Source organism: Poecilia formosa, unplaced genomic scaffold, assembly GCF_000485575.1.
Source record: "Poecilia formosa unplaced genomic scaffold, Poecilia_formosa-5.1.2 Scaffold1180, whole genome shotgun sequence".
NCBI lineage: Eukaryota > Metazoa > Chordata > Actinopteri > Cyprinodontiformes > Poeciliidae > Poecilia > Poecilia formosa.
Window position 1 is genome coordinate 1 of NW_006801119.1, and position 16,531 is coordinate 16,531.

The window sequence follows — 16,531 nt, forward strand, 5'->3', positions numbered from 1 at the left end:
AAACACAGAGTTAACTGTCTCACATGAAGATGAAACAGTCAGTCGTAACCTCCAGGTCAGTTTATACACACATAAGGAAGAAATCACTTTAAACTAAAAATCACAATAATACTGATTAACATTAGACTGAATATGAACTAAAGTAATAACAAAATGATAATACCAAAAATCTCTATCAATTACAGAACATCATCATATAATCCACTATTCAGCATCTTTGTCCATATCAAACAAGTCGTCCTCATCGGTGTTAGAAGTTGATCTGACCAGCTGGTAACTGATCACAGCAGTGTTAATTGTCTTTAGCATCATGCTTCGAAGGCATGGAATAATGCAACTTGTGAATAGGCAAAAAAGAATCAAAACACCCAGAATAGGTGTTCCAAGCTTCAACAGTAAATTCCACCATGGTCGGAAGTGAGCCAAGAAAAAAAATCAAAAAGATGTGATCCATGCATTCCATTTTCCACATAATGTTTAAGTTCCTCCAGTTCATGTAGAGCGTCAGAAATAGTTCCACCAGTTCCTGTTTCATCATGGATGAACGTGCAGCACGCTGGGCCAATAATTTTACAAACACCTCCCTGAGAGGCTGTGAGGAAGTCCAGTACAACACATTTTTGCAGAACCATGTTTCTCAGTTCAGTCAGCTCTCTCACGGTGCCGTTGGCCAGCTGGTGTGTGCTGTTGATGAGTCGCAGTAATCCACACCTATTGATTTCAACATGACTTCGAATCTCACCTACTCCGACCCATGGAAACAGGCCTTGCATAAACCTTTCTCCGCCGCCCCAAATCTTGAATTCCCAAGGAACTCCAGTGTCTGTAGTGAGGCCTCCCCATCTTTTGACCTCTGGCATAACTGCACGCTTGGAGCGGGCGGCTGGACCGTGTTGTGCTTTCCTGATGAATGCAATCATGCTGGTTAGGGGGACCAAAGCACATAGTCCTCCCCAATATCTCGGCAAAAACATGTAAGCTCCATTTCCGCACAGGAAGTACCAATCAGCCATCACCCATGAACCATAGTCTCCTGGCATTATGGGACTGCACAGTGTTGTCTCCTGTCATCCTCTCGTCCGATGTGTGATGTTGAATTTCCTCTCCTGAAGCAAGTCGTCACAGTCTGGATTGTCCTTCCAGACTTTGCAGCCAGGGTCACCCTCTGACCCCTGCAGGCAATGCAATTGATGTAATCCGGTGTCATTTCACAGTAGGTGTAAACTTTGTTACACAAATTCCAAGGTAACATCCCAAGAGAAACATGTCCGTTGTCGTAAACACAGCTCCTCAGAGACCCAGGTTTAGCTCCTGCTAAAGAAATGGTCTCTGGTATTTTCCATGCGGTTTGTGGAAACGGTGGAAACGGAAGTACGTCAGCATTAAATGAACAGTTCATAGATCCAAAAAGTCCTTTTGCGGCATCTCCTGTCCGAAGTAGAATAGAATAATCCTTTTTGCACCATTTGCATCCCTTTGGCATGGGGACGTTGAGTTGTGGTTGTGTGCTCAGGCCATAGAGACACAGCTGTTTGTCATCAGTGATGTTCCCCAGGCGCAGACCTGAGTTGTGTGTGGCAATTGGCAGCTGCGCACACACATAGCAGTTCATCTCGTTCTCCTCGTGGGCAGTTCTGTTCATCAGTTGCCACCACAGGTAGGTGCTGTAGTCATGTGGGTGGAAAGTGAGGTCACTTCCTCCTCCAAACATCAGACATGCTGCAGTCACAGCGCAGTAGAAGATCCATCTGGCATATGGAGTCCCCATTGCGTGTCGGCGCGCAGAGATGTCAAAGCCCCCAAACTAAAGAGTGAGGATCTGTCGAGTTTCTTCACTGGCGTTGAGATGAACCACCCTAAAAAATGGAACCCCTGTGAAGCCAGAACTTCCCTGTCACTCAGGATTAGAGGTCCAACACTCTCTGCAGCTTGCAGTGACTCAGATGTATCCAGCTGGGTCGTTCAGCAATCTTTACAGCTGTTGGTGTGGTCATCAGCACCTGGAACGGTCCTTCCCACCGTGGACTCGTCCAGTTCTTTCGTTTGATGACTTTAATGTAGACCCAGTCTCCTGGCTCGATGGGAGTGGTCTCCTGCGAAGGAAGAGAATCAGAAGGCAGTAAATTTGTACTGGACACTTCCTTCAGTTTAAGAGTTCTGATCATATAATCTACTAACATTTATTCTTCATCTGCTTTCTGTAAATCCGGACCAAACAGAGGCAATCTGTAACCTCTCCCATGAATTATTTCAAAAGGTGTTAAACCATCTGCTGTTGGGGTGATTCTCATATAGAGCTTCACCAAATCTAAACATTCTGGGCAGGGCCGGCCAGTGTCTTCCATGCATTTTCTTAATCTGCTTTTCACAGTACCATTTGCTCTTTCCACCAGGCCTGCACTCTGAGGGTGATAGGCACAGTGGTTTTTCAATCTCATTCCCAAGTGAGTAGTCATGTTTTGTATCACTTGGTTTGCAAAATGGGGCCCATTGTCACTGTAAATAGTCTGTGGGATGCCGTGTGTTGGAATAATAGTTTTACATATAGCTTTAGCTACTGTCAAGGCATCTGCATATTTTGCTGGAACTATTTCAACCCATTTAGAAAAAGCATCAATCATTACTAAACAATATTTGTATGGTCCACTTTGTGTGAGTTCAATAAAATCCATATGCATTGTTTGAAATGGATATGAGGGTTTTGGGAAACTTCCTCTTTTTGGCCTTATATTCCCTTGAGGATTGTGTGTAACACAGACTGGACATGCAGAACAAAAAAATTTTAGGTAAGAATTTAATCCATATGTTGTGAAGTGTTGTTGTATCATCCCCATCATTCCCCCTGTTGACACATGGCACCGCCCATGTGCCACAATTGCGGCTGCTTTAAATAAAGACTTTGGGACAACTGGTTTGTTATTTATTTGAAAAATTTTCTCATCATTCATTTTCGCACCCTTAGTTATCCACATTCGTTTTTCTGCCTGCGGCGCGTTATCTTGCATGTCTTTTAACACTGTTTAGTCAATCATTTGTTGTTCTTCAGCCTGTGCTGAGAAATTGTCCTTTCCATGCTTCCCTGCTGCAGCTTCTTTAACTATTTTATCAGCTAGTCTGTTACCATTTGAAACTTCATCTTTTCCTGCGGTATGAGCTGCACATTTTCAGACTGCCAACTTAGCTGGGAGTTGTATTGCTTGCAAAAGATTTTTAAGCAAGGACACATGAGTTACTGGTTTCCCTGTAGATGTTGTCATTCCTCTACGTTCCCATTGTTTTGCAAAATAGAACAGCGTAGAGAAAACATACTGGCTATCAGTGTACACCGTCAGGTGCATGTCCTTGGCTAGTGCACATGCTCTGGTTAAAGCAATCAGTTCTGCTGCCTGTGCAGAATGAGTGCTTGGTAGTTTCTCAGCTTCAATTACCTTGTTAGGTAAAGCAACAACAGAGTAACCTGTCTGATTTTTTCCTGTATGGTCTTTTGAGCATGATCCAAAGGACCATACAGTTGCTAAAGGAGAAGTCCTTTAGCAACTTCTCCAGTTGCTAAAGGAATGTCTTGTAGGTCTGATCTAGGAAGCTGCAGGTGTTCAGTAGCTTCTAGACAACTGTGTGGAGTTCCATCATTTGGTAATGGAAGCAATGTTGCTGGCTTCAGTATTGTACACCGTTTTATCACAATGTGTGGTTGTGACAAAAGCGTCGCTGTGTACGAAAGGTGTCATGCTGGTGAGAGCAAATTAATTTTGCTCTGTAATAGTAGAACATCCACAGCGTGTGGAACTAACAGCTCCATTTTGTGAAACAAAACTATGTCTGCTGACATGTTTACTGCTAACGCTGCTACGCAGACTGCTTGCACGCAGTCTGGTAGGGACTGTGCTGCTTGGGTCTAGTTTCTTTGAGTAAAAGGCTAAAGGTTTTAGCTTATTACGATGGCTTTGTATTAACACAGAAGTCATAAATCCATTTTTGCAACCCACAGTTTGAACAAAAGTCTTTTCATAATTTGGAAGAATTAAAGTTGTTGTCTGTATCAAAGCTAGTTTTAGTTCAGTAAATCTTTTTTCAGCTTCTGGATTCCAAGTTATTTTGTCAGTCATGGCCATTGGGGTGCCATGAATCAAATCCTGTAAAGCCTGAGTTTTTTCAGCATAGTGTCGAAGCAACGTTGCTTCGACACTATGCTGTGTGGTTGCTTCCACACTATGCTGTGTGGACCCTGAGCAGTAGTTGCTCAGGGTCCGAGCAACTACTGCTCGGACCCTGCAGTAGTTGCAGAGTCCGAGGAAGGACATAATTTGTTTTTTAGTTTCAGGTTTTGGTGCTTCAGCTACTGTCTCTTTTCTTGCTTTCTGTATTTGCTTTCCCTCATCTGAGAGTGTGTGTCCCAAATAGTTTACTTCTTCTCTCACCCACTGTAGCTTATCTTTGCTCACTTTGTTTCCCGTTTCACAGAGGTGGTGCAGCAGAGTGAGTGAGTCTGTTCTGCACGCTTCCTCGCTTTCTGATGCTATTAACAGGTCATCAACATATATTAATAGTTGACTTTTTTCTGATATTTGGAAATCATATAAGCAGGTCATAATTGCCTCGCAAAATATGCTTGGACTTTCCGAGTAGCCTTGGGGTAATCTGGTATGGGTGTACCCCTGGCCTCTGTAGGTTAATGCAAACCAAACACTGGACGAAAAGTGGGATTTTTGACCCTGTATTCTGACGCGGACGCAGCTCGTGAGCGACAGATATCGACAGTTGGCGGGGCAGTGCGTTTTCGCCGGCCGCAGTCGAATACTGTTGAATGCGGAATCCTACAAAGGGGGGAGAGGGGGTGGGGAGATGCGGGGAAAGTGCGGGGGGAGCGGGAGGTGTTAACAGCTCTTAACAACTCTACTTAACATGTGTTGAGAATGAGAATCTCAATCGATGAATCATAATTTGTATTGACACACGGAGCATAAAATCAGCCAAGAAAAGCATTCAGACTTTACTTATTTTATTAATTTTCAGCGTCTGAGGAGAAGGAGGAGGGTAGCTGATTATATGTACTGAGAACACTCCCTGAAATCACACCATGTCTCTGTGGCCTGATAAGTTTCTGTTTCTCGTGAGAAATGGACCTTGGTGTCTAACAGAATCAAAAATGTACCTCTTTCCTATGGGCCCTTTGTCTAACAGCGTGTGACTCTTTCTCGGCCTTGGTAAAGCATCTCAACACATGTGAATAGCAACAGGAGACCCACGTGAATTGTCAGTCATTGGGTGAAAAAACAATGACATCACAATTCATTACTTACATGTGATTGGTTGGTAGATATCTCCCTATTGGACACACTAGACCTTTATAATTACAAGCCTGGTTAAGCCCCTCCCTAATAAAATTATTATTTTTTTTTAAATAAACCAGAAATAAAAATACACCAAGCACAAGGCATGAGTTTATATTTTTAATTTTTGTTGAAAAATAAATATGTACATACATTCATATAAAACACATCTACAAATAAAGAAAGCACATGTATAAAATAAAAAAACACATCTACAAATAAAGAAACCACATGTATAAAATAAAAACACATCTACTAAAAAAAAACAAAAACATCTTTCAGTTAGAAAAAAAAAAGATTACAGTACAAAATGCTTGTCTACTTCTGGCCCGTGTTGTGGTGGCTTTCTTTCTGAGCATGATCCAACATACAAACGCTTATGACGCAAAATGCTGTATTTAGGGTTAGCTTCAAGTCTCTTACCACGACTTTTGGTGTTTTATCTTACCGTTTGCACACAAAATAAAATATAAATGCTAACAAACAAAACAACTCGCCTCGCTGCACGTGCTCGCTATTCATTAAAGCTTTCTTACCGTGAGTTCGGCCTTGTTGGACCGCCGCGGTGTCATCTGTTGTTTTCTGCCGGAACATTGCTTGATATCAAAACGATACTGAAAAAGTAACTTCGTGAAATAGGACTTTTTCCACCATTTCACACAACGCACGGGCATTTTCGTTCATGTTGGGTCTCGCAGTAGCACCGTTAGCGTGGGTGCAAATCTTCCTCTGGAGTTTAATGGCGGCTGCTTGACCGACTATGAAAGCGCATTACTGCCACCAACTGGACTGGAGTGTTAAATGAAAGTTGACAGAAGAAAAATACATTCTAAAAGTTATTTTTTCAAAAGTTACGTGACAGTATATTTTATTTTTATTATAATTAATTGCTAAAATGTTTTTAAATGTATAGATGTTTATTTACTAAATTCTACTTTGAACTGTCTCCTTTTTAGTTTATACAGAATATGACTCATAGTCCGTGAGTTATATTTAGTGCTTAACTAACAAAACTTCAAAAAAAGAATACAAATGTTTATACCCTATCAGAAGGTATCACATACTTTCAACCATTTTGTTCTTCAATTTAAACTTGAGAGTTAAGCAACTGAATACTGATAAATCATCTGTAGTTTCTTAAGTCCTGTATTGTGATGTGGAACGGTGTCACTACCACTCCAACATAGCATGACTCTGGGTCTTTAAAGCAATCAGTGAACATTAACATTAGTTTGAATATTATTCACAAAAATACTTTAGGTACAATGAACCACTCTGGAACATGTTTTTTATTATTATTTTTGATTAAGTTGTGCAATTCCTCCCATCACAAGATAAATCTTCAGATAGGAGGAATGTCAAAGTAAGATCACATTTCACAAAAGTCTATTGTATGTAATCATGCATATTCTTCTTTTATATAATCAATTCAACCAAAACTACGTTTTTCAGTGCTCCTAACACACATGTAATATATATTTTAATGGATAAGATAGATTGTTTTAATATTCTTTCTCCAAACATACTTCCTTATGGTGAACAGAAGGTAAAAAGGGTTAGCTACAAAAATAAATAAGAGTCAAAAGGCGGTGCTCAACAGTTGATTTGCATTTGCATGGCACTCAGCAACTTCATTTAAATACGAAAACCTCTGCTAGGCACAAGGGGAGGAGGGTGATAGGGGAGCACGGACACACAGTATTTTTGACCATTTTTGGCAGTGTTCAACTCTGACAAAAACCTCTTGCCGAAAGCCCTCAATCTCCATGCGCCCGGCAGAACAAGGTGTCAATAGCTGCCGAAAATCTCATATTTCGTCCTGTGAAAATTGTGAATTTGGGTGTATGGGTACAGAGAAAAAGGCATTGCTGAGGTCAATTACTGTGAAAAATTTATTGCTTGGCTTAAGTGAATTTAGAAGTGTGTGTATCTGGCACATTAGGTGCTCTGGTTTGCACTTCATCATTTACTGAGCGTAGATCCTGGATCATACGAAAATCTTTTTTAATTGCTTTTTGAACTGGAAAAATAGGTGTGTTACAGGGAGAGTCTGAACACTTCCTAATGATTCCTCTTTTCAACAAATCTTTAATTACTGGTTTAATCCCGTCCAGTGCTTCCGGTTTTAAAGAATACTGTTTTACTCTCGGCCTCCAGCTGGATTTTGCTCTAATTTGTACTGGAGGAATTGAATTAAGTAACCCAACATCAAACGGATCTTTTGTCCACAAGTTTTCTGGAAGCTCAGCTAGTTCAGCTTCCTCTTTTTCTGTAAGAAATATGTTCATGTGTCACTCAAATGCATGAACTTGAGCTGTGCCTGTCACAACTTCACACAGTGATTATTTCCAGACATCACAGCTGGGACTGTAGCTCCAACCGTCTCCTCCATCTTTGAAATGAGTGGCTCCAACAGCCATTTTGGTCCTGTTACCTACATCTGCCCATGTGATGTTATGTGGTTTGAAAAGTGAAATGTGTGGTGTTGTCACCACACATTTCACTCCTCCAAACAATGGTAAGTGGCAGCAGGTGTGCAGCTGCAGGTCCACGCCCTCCAGAAGGTCCCAGGATGCCCCCTGGTGGAGAAACTAGAGACGCCTCAACCAGCCTTCCCCAAATCCTAACAGGTGTAGCAGGTAACTTATACATTTATGTTTGGCTAGTTGGAAGGAGCACAGTCACAGCTGCATAAGACCTTCTGTCTGTGTACATGTCAGTCACAGCCAGTGTTACAGGAGCAGTTTCTAAAAACTTCTGCCTGTAATCATCCTGTGGGTCATTTAGGATGTTCATTGTTACATGCAGTTCACCATATTTCATTTCTGTTTCAAGTGAGGTCAGCTGTCCTCGAGCTTCCCTAAATTTTGTCATCTTTTTGAACTGTGTACAGATCACAGTGTTTTAGTCTGACTGCTCTCATGCCACCTTGCACCGGTACTACTGCTGTCCCTAGTTTTGTCATTAGGTCTCTACCTAAAAGGTTTATTGGACATTTAGGTGACATTACAACTGAAGCTGCTACTTTAATTCCTGTTCCTGGATCCTCAAAAGGTGTAGGTTTTGACATATTTTCTCTATGTGTTTGTCCATCGGCAAATTTCACCCAGATGGATTCATGTGTGGGGTTTACACCTAGTATTTTACTTTTTAAAGCTGTTTTGCATGCACCGGTGTCACATAGAAATTCAATTTCTTCTCCACAAGCCATTAGTGTAATGTACGGTTTTTCTTTTAATGCATTTAATAGATCCCAAGCTGCACATATGTCCATTTCATCAATTTAGTCTGGTGGTGTGTTTTGTTGGGGTATGGTGGAGTCTAGTCATGCTGAGGAGTTTGGCTTTTGTTGTCTCCTTCCTCCACCACCCCTCCTGTTGCCTGATTTGTTTAATTGGGAAACCCTTGACCAGTGGTTGGGATCGCCACAATTCCAGCAACTATCTTGGTTCTGTGGGCTTTGTGGAGTATAGCTTAGGGGTCGCTGCCCATAGCGACCTCCTCTGCCTCTCCCTCGGCCGCTGGGGCAGGGGAGGAGGAGAGGGGGTGCGTGGTAAAAGGCAGAGCTTTCTGGTTCTCCAAAATCTTGCAGATGAAAAACATCTGGTCCTGTTTTAGGCTTTTTAACTACTTTTTCAGCATGGCGTGCCCACATGATTAGTTGTAAGACAGGGGGAGTTTCTACTTCAACCAGGTGTTTTCTTATCCAGTTTTCAATCTCGGGGCGAAAGCCTGAGAGCAAAGCATTTTTCAGCTGTTGCTGATATGCACTGTTGTCCCCTTCTTCCAAAGTGATCCCCCTATGAACTTTGAACTCCTTTTCAAATCGTAAACGGAAGTCATCTACTTCCTCCCCAGCTTTATGTTTTATCCCTGCCAAATGACTGTAGTTTGCCTTTTTGCAGAAAACTGTTTTAACTCTTTCACATAACAGATCCCATTGTGCTTTAAACTCATCTTTTAGTTCTAGTTCAGGCCCATCAGGGTAGGTGATGGGGCTAATCCATTATTTTGAGTCATTTTCCCCGTATAATTTCCCCTTACTTTTGCCCAGTCTTTCCCTAGTGAAGACATGGCGACTTCCCCTGTTTCTATCCCATTCAGTCTATAAGAATGAATTAATCCTGTCATGTCTTCTACCGATTTATCGGGATCCTCTGCTGCAGGTGTTATTCCTTCCTGGCCTCTTCTAAAGTCCAGGGTCTAAAAACATATAAGTGTTGCGCACCTTCTCCTGCATTGGGGACTTGAATCATGGGGTATGTTTCAGCATTTTCCTCCAGGGACCCAGAACTATATCTATCTACTTTTTTGGGGTTTGGTCTTAGGCTGTAAGGCTGCTGTTTAATTGGTGTTTGTTCTACTGGAGCTGGGTCTCCTACGTATGGTGGTGGACTCAAATCCTCCAATAAGGGGTACAACCTGTTTTGGGGCTGTTGCGCGACTGTACCAGCAGGAACGTTCAGCTGACTTTCCGCTGAGACCGCATCAGCTGGGACTGGAGCAGACGGAGCTGTTGCAGCGGTGGTGGGTGGGGTGGCTGCAGGAGCAGCACCCTATAGCATTCCGTGTGCCTGGCATGATTTCATTATCTTCTCCTCGTGGGTTCTGTTTAAAGGCTAATCCCAATTACAGCAAGGTACCGTCACAGGTGCTGTTTAGCTCTATGTATGATCTTTTTTTTTTTTTTTTTCCTGAAACTTGCTGTGATCGATTTGGCAGCTGAAGGAGGAACAGCTTATCCTGCTTTCTCCCGTCCTTACTGATAACTTTGCCTGTGAATTATTTTTAAAGTCACAATTTTTATGGTTATATTTACATTATCGACATAATAACTGGATTACTTCAGACCTAAGGACTGGGAGATTTTCTCACTTTTATTTTTACCTTACTTTTCTTCACCTCCAAGTTGAGCTAGGGCAAAATGCCCCTGTCCGACACTTCAGTTTTTAGATTCAACGGCTGGAGGTGAACTTTGAGATCAACGCTACTTGTGGAAATGAAACAACTCTTCCTCAAATCAGCGGAGAGGTCGTACACCCAGCACCAGTGTTGTGGTACTCGAAGTTGGTCTTGGTCTCGAGACCGGTCTTAAGACCATTTTTTGATGGTCTCGGTCTCGTCTCAGACTCGACCGCATTTGGTCTCGGTCTTGTCTCGGTCTCGGGCTCTGAGGACTCGGCATTTTATTTCAAGACAAGTCGAGACCGCAACTGTGAATATATCACTAAACGTACAGCATACTGTCCAGTTTATTTGTTAACATCTTTGTTTTCAGTGGATGTAAAACGCACCAATTAAAATCCAAGCAACTACGTGTTTCTCCCCTCCCCACCCCACCCACCTCACCTCACCTTCCACTTGCGCGCGGCGCTCCAGGACATGAGCAGTGGGTTTCTCTCAGCGGCAGAAAATGTTTGTCTAATCGTCAGTAATATAATAGCGCTGCAAAAATAGTAAGAAATCCGATGGCCACAGCTAACTCAACATCGCTTCGCTTTCACAGACGGTGGGGACTACGTCTAACTTTTTCGTCACTTAGAAAAGTAGCTCAAAGAAGGTAAGCTCCGTTAACGTGATGTTAGCAAAGCTAGCTGCAGACACATAAGAATTTGTGATGAAAAAAAGTCACTCACTGCCTGAATTATTGTGCGGAGGTGTCGAGAAAACTGGCCTGGGAGTGTGAGATCTCTCTAGGTACACGCAGAGAACGGAGTACGGGCCTGGAAGACAACAGTGACTTTGTATGATGATTTAATGATGATTAAAGAAATGGAATATAGATTGCATATGTGTGTAATGATTGAAATGATTATAAAGTACACATGTGTGTAATAGTGAGATGATTGGTGTTATTGTAATCACAATGTCTGTAACGTATAGTTGAAATATATACTTTGTATTCATGATATATACTCTGTATTCATGATCTGTAGTAATGGTAACAGCTTAATTATTGTTGTATTTTGAGTTAATTGGGTTTCATGATATTATAAGAAAGCTGTGGATCCGAGTACAGGAGGAAAAGAGTTGCAAACTGTGTTACAGGCAGTACACTAAGCTAGGCGGAGGCCTCAGAACATCTCCGAAAAAGGCAATAACTGCCAAATGGCCAATAGGAGAAAAAGAGAAGTAACGGACAAGAGTTGCAGCAGTCAGACAAGAAAAATTTGGGTATTTCCAAATTCAGGGTGGAGCAGAGTTGGGGAGGAGAGGTACTTTCCAATGAAATAATCAGGAGGGATGAGTCATGAGACCTCTCCCATACACAACTATGAACCAAGAAGGTTTAAAAAGCCAGCAAGCTGGGGAGGAAACTGTTCTTTGTCCGNAAAATCTGTCAAGATGCCGGAGTTAAATTTACCGAGGATCCAAAGACGGAGGATCTGGCTGCCAGTGCAGCCCTGTGGCCTCACATCAGCCAGTAGGAGAGCAGGAGAAAATCACACATCAGCCAATAGGAGAGCAGGAGAAAAGGCTGTTTTTCTGCTGGCCCTATAGCTCCATAAATGGCCGCCTCATCCAGATCTGAATCATAACTTTGAAGCGAATAGAAAACAAACTTCAGATCTATGTGGGATTATATTCACAGAGGAATTCTTTATTAGTTTACGACCTAAGTAAACCCTTTCTCTCGTTCTTGTTTTTTTAAATTTATCCAGAACTATTTCTTCTTGCTGCGAGATTTCCAGCTAATATTTTCTCTGAAAGCCAATTTATCTTTCATTTGTCTCAACTCATTGGGTCTAAAAAACAATTAGAAAAGCCATTTTCTTTATTGTAAGGGACAAAAATCTGTTTTTCTACAAGAAACTCACTCCTGTGCTTCAGACACGTCTTCTGGACCAATCAGTGGAGAGACAGAATCCTATTCAGCCACAGATCCAGTAGATCTGCTTCAACAGATTTCCTGGACAAGTGATTCCATACAAGGCAGATGAGTTTGGTCATTGATTGGCTGCTATTCTGAAGGATGTCATGTTATTCTGGTTAATGTTTATGGCTACAATAATCCCACTCAGAATAGGTTTTTATTGTAAATAATATGGAGGACCAGAATTGACATAATAAAAAATAAAAGCATGAATATATAATTAATTTTTCCTTGTCCTTACACATTTGTTGTCATCAAGAAATGTATATATTGTTAATCCACAGTACTCAGCCACGCCCCTAACTCCTCCTAACCTTCAGCGGACTGACTACCGACCAGCTCTCCGTCTCACGGGTCCGAAAAGCCTCTAATTCCTGGGTATTACCGCAGATAAGGATGTAGAGAACTTTTGTTTAAGCTGGGCTCTGGAAAGACTCGTTCTAACTACCTTCATCCAAGACGTTATGACCCGCTTCAGTCCATGATTCAGACATCGGAGTAGCTCCGCCGGTGTCTGAGCTCATAAACCACGTCTGTTCACGGCAGCTTTTTCTCTGTCATTAATGTGCACTTAGATATTTTAGAGACTAGGAATAAGTCCCAGGGTCATTATTTATCTGAACTAAAGAACGTACGAAGCCACCATAATTTACTAAGACCATTAACATTGATTTCACATTAATCAGAAGAATTAAATCTCATTGACTCAATTAATTTAACTGTCCACAACATCAAATTAGACTTTAGTATTTTTATTAGCAAGCTTTAGCAGGGGAAAAAGACACACAGCAATTACAAAGTATTAAGTAATCAATATTTTTAAGAAAATTTAGAAATTTCACCTGTCGAGAAAACTGGCCTGGGCGTGTGAGATCTCTCTAGGTACATGCAGAAAACGGAGTACGGGCCTGGAGGACAACAGTGACTTTGTATGATGATTTAATGATGATTAAAGAAATGGAATATAGATTGCATATATATGTGTGTAATGATTGAAATGATTATAAAGTACACATGTGTGTAATAGTGAGATGATTGCTGTTATTGTAATCACAATGTCTGTAACGTATAGTTGAAATATATACTCTGTATTCATGGTATATACTCTGTATTCATGATCTGTAGTAATGGTAACAGCTTAATTATTGTTGTATTTTGAGTTAATTGGGTTTCATGATATTATAAGAAAGCTGTGGATCCGAGTACAGGAGGAAAAGAGTTGCAAACTGTGTTACAGGCAGTACACTAAGCTGGGCGGAGGCCTCAGAACATCTCCGAAAAAGGCAATAACTGCCAAATGGCCAATAGGAGAAAAAGAGAAGTAACGGACAAGAGTTGCAGCAGTCAGACAAGAAAAATTTGGGTATTTCCAAATTCAGGGTGGAGCAGAGTTGGGGAGGAGAGGTACTTTCCGATGAAATAATCAGGAGGGATGAGTCATGAGACCTCTCCCATACACAACTATGAACCAAGAAGGTTTAAAAAGCCAGCAAGCTGGGGAGGAAACTGTTCTTTGTCCGAGGCGCTGAGGAAGAGACAACGAAAGGGCGCAGGCTGAAGACCAGCAGAGGACCACACCCTGGGACCGAGGGAGAGTTGAAACTCCGCGCCGCCTAGAAGGGACAAGATCCACTAGCCCCAGCTTCGGTTCCCGATTCGGTTGGCTCCTCTGCCTCCACCCAATGATCCGTATTCTACTGTGGTGGACTTGGAGAAAAGACAAAGGTCACTCGGTGATGAAGATCCTGTTCGTTTACTGGAAAACGGACTGATCGACTTTGCTTCTTTTCTGTAAAGAGAACTTTGCTCCACCAAGACAGAGACTCTAACCAAGGACATCTGAGGACCTCAGCTGCCAAGATCAACTTGCCACCGGGTGTGAGTTGAACTGCCCCCCCAAAAGCCTCGCTTAGTGGAACTGGTGACACAGATTAGGGTTAGGAAAGAGAGTAGGTTAAGATTGATTTTAATTTGATTTTATGCTGTCGTGAATTGTAACCTCTGAAAGAAACTCTGCTTGTCATTTACCCCTACTAAAGCTTGCATAATAAAATACCCATTAAAAAGTAATAGAAATTGTGGACATTGAGGTTAATTGAGTCAGTTTGATCATTAAGGGTTCTCTTGATAAATAGTAAAGTTAACATACATGATTCTAGAGATGTGGTGGCTTCGTACTTTCCTTTGGTGAGTGTTAAAATAATGGCCCTGGGACTTAGATCTAAGTCACTAAATCCAATCTAGCCGATAACAATTGCACGTTATTTTCAGGAGAAAAGCTACCGTTAACAGAAGTGGTTGTTGAAGCTATGCGGCAGTGAGGGCTACTCTGCCGACTGTTTCTCAACTGAAAAGGGCCGTAACTTCTGGATCTGAAGGTAGTTAGAGCTAGACGAGTTTTCTCCGCCACCAGTTTAAACAGAGAATCTCCTGTACACCTATTTTAGGGTAAGACCCAGGTTTCAGGGATTTTCCGGACCTGTTAGACAGAGAGCTGGTCAGTAGTCAGTCGGTGGTGAGATTAAGGCGTGGCTGGCTATTGCAGAATAACGAACACACCTAATTCTAAACCCCACACTGTGTCTAAATCTAAATGGAGGCTTTGGGGGAGGCAGTTTTACTCGAACCCAGATGCAGAGACAATCCTTGGCAGCAGAAAACTTTAACGTCCATGGATGGAGTCCTGTCTTTGTGAAATCTTTTGGGTTGAGTTTGGGGCCACAGTCGAATCAGAGTCCCGGGTTGTGGGTAAACGGATCTTGTTCCTTCCTTGTGCAGCGAGCAGTCTCATCGTCCCGGGGTGTCATCACGCAGCCCTCCGTTGATTCTGCATCTCCGAGTGTACTCGACTTAAACGCTGCGGAACAAAGAACCCCGTTTCTGCATTTGCATATACTTTTATGCCCCATGTACACAGTTTCTCTCATTTTCTGCATGTCCGGTGCGTACTTTCCTTGACATCAAGTGTCTTCAGTTAGCCTCAACCTTTCTTCCACTCAACTTTGAACCTTCCGTTTTCTTTAAAACTCAAAGATCAACATCTCAACACATGGTGCAGATCTAGTCTCAAAATCTCACTTCCTCTTTCCTTCGTGCTGCCAGTTCTTTCACCCCCTCAGTTCTATCTATGATAGTGACATTTCCGTTGACTTTTCACCTACCATCTACCTCCAACCCAACATCAGTGATCTTTAGTTACAGTTACGCACCTCACCACATTTCAAGTTCAATGTCAAAATCACATTTATAACATCTTAGTTTCTCCGATTTAGCATTCATTTGTAATTTTATAATAACCATTATGTGTTAGTTACTCTTATTATAATCATGATGTGAGCTATTACAGACATTTCTGGAAATCTAATTATTTGACACCATGTTACAGTTACTAGTTTCACCTAGAAGTACTTCCATAAGTATAAGAGAACGGGTTAAATATTATTATAATCAAACCAACATCAACCACTGGTTAAACCAATATTAATTATTGGTTTAATCACAAGTTATCATTATTAATTTAAGTATTTTACTCTGGGTTTTATCCAATTACTCAAAAATATTTAGATTTTATTCTTTAAACCTTTAATGCCCTGAAAAGAGCACTCCAACCATTTATATTCACTGCAGGCTGGAAACTTCCTCTTTCTTCAGGAAACCTGCTCTTCCTGTTCCATGACTCTCTTTCTGCTAACTATGATTTTTTATGATTAAATTGAAAAAAGTAGAATTAAAGCAAAGTTTGCAAGACACAATAACAACACACACAACCAGATTAATTTTATTACCGTCTGACTCTACTGTTGGGTCTTGATATCACCTGTGTAATCAGTTTTAAAGATAACTTTATTCATTGTTATCATTAAACTAAAATCTCCAGCATGGGGAAGTGGGATGAGCTCGACTTTTCTCGACAATATTTTCTTTTTCATTTCCCCTAAACATGCGTTTTGTCAAAAAAGTTGGTATTTTTTTAGTCTTCTCCTTATACAAGCTCTCGTTCTTTTGTCATGGCCTCCTCGCCTGCTTTTACTTTTCCATGTGCATCGTTATGTTAATGAGGAGATCTGCCTTCTATGTCCAGCTCCGATTGGCCAGTGGAGCTTTGGGACCAACGTCACTGCGTCAGACGTTGTGGGGCGTTTAGGTCCAGTCGCTCGGCGCCATCTTTACAGGCCACAGACCAAAACAAACTTTATCCCGGTGGTTTTATTGTGTTACCGACTGCAGTTAAGTTAGTTTCGAGTTGGATATTCCAATTTCACAAACTGTCACAAATAATTCATGCTTCCACATGAGACACACTACCTACTATTAAAATTTTAAGTCA

General features: G+C 41.6%; 1 long non-coding RNA gene across 1 annotated transcript; it reads right to left on the bottom strand.

Moving 5' to 3' along the window:
• Nucleotides 1–1,508: 1,508 nt before the first annotated feature.
• Nucleotides 1,509–4,852, bottom strand: LOC107835188 (uncharacterized). Its single transcript, XR_001661019.1, has 2 exons — nt 1,717–4,852; nt 1,509–1,664 (listed from the first exon to the last, which is right to left on the bottom strand). It is a non-coding gene; the product is annotated as an uncharacterized LOC107835188 (long non-coding RNA).
• Nucleotides 4,853–16,531: the final 11,679 nt, after the last annotated feature.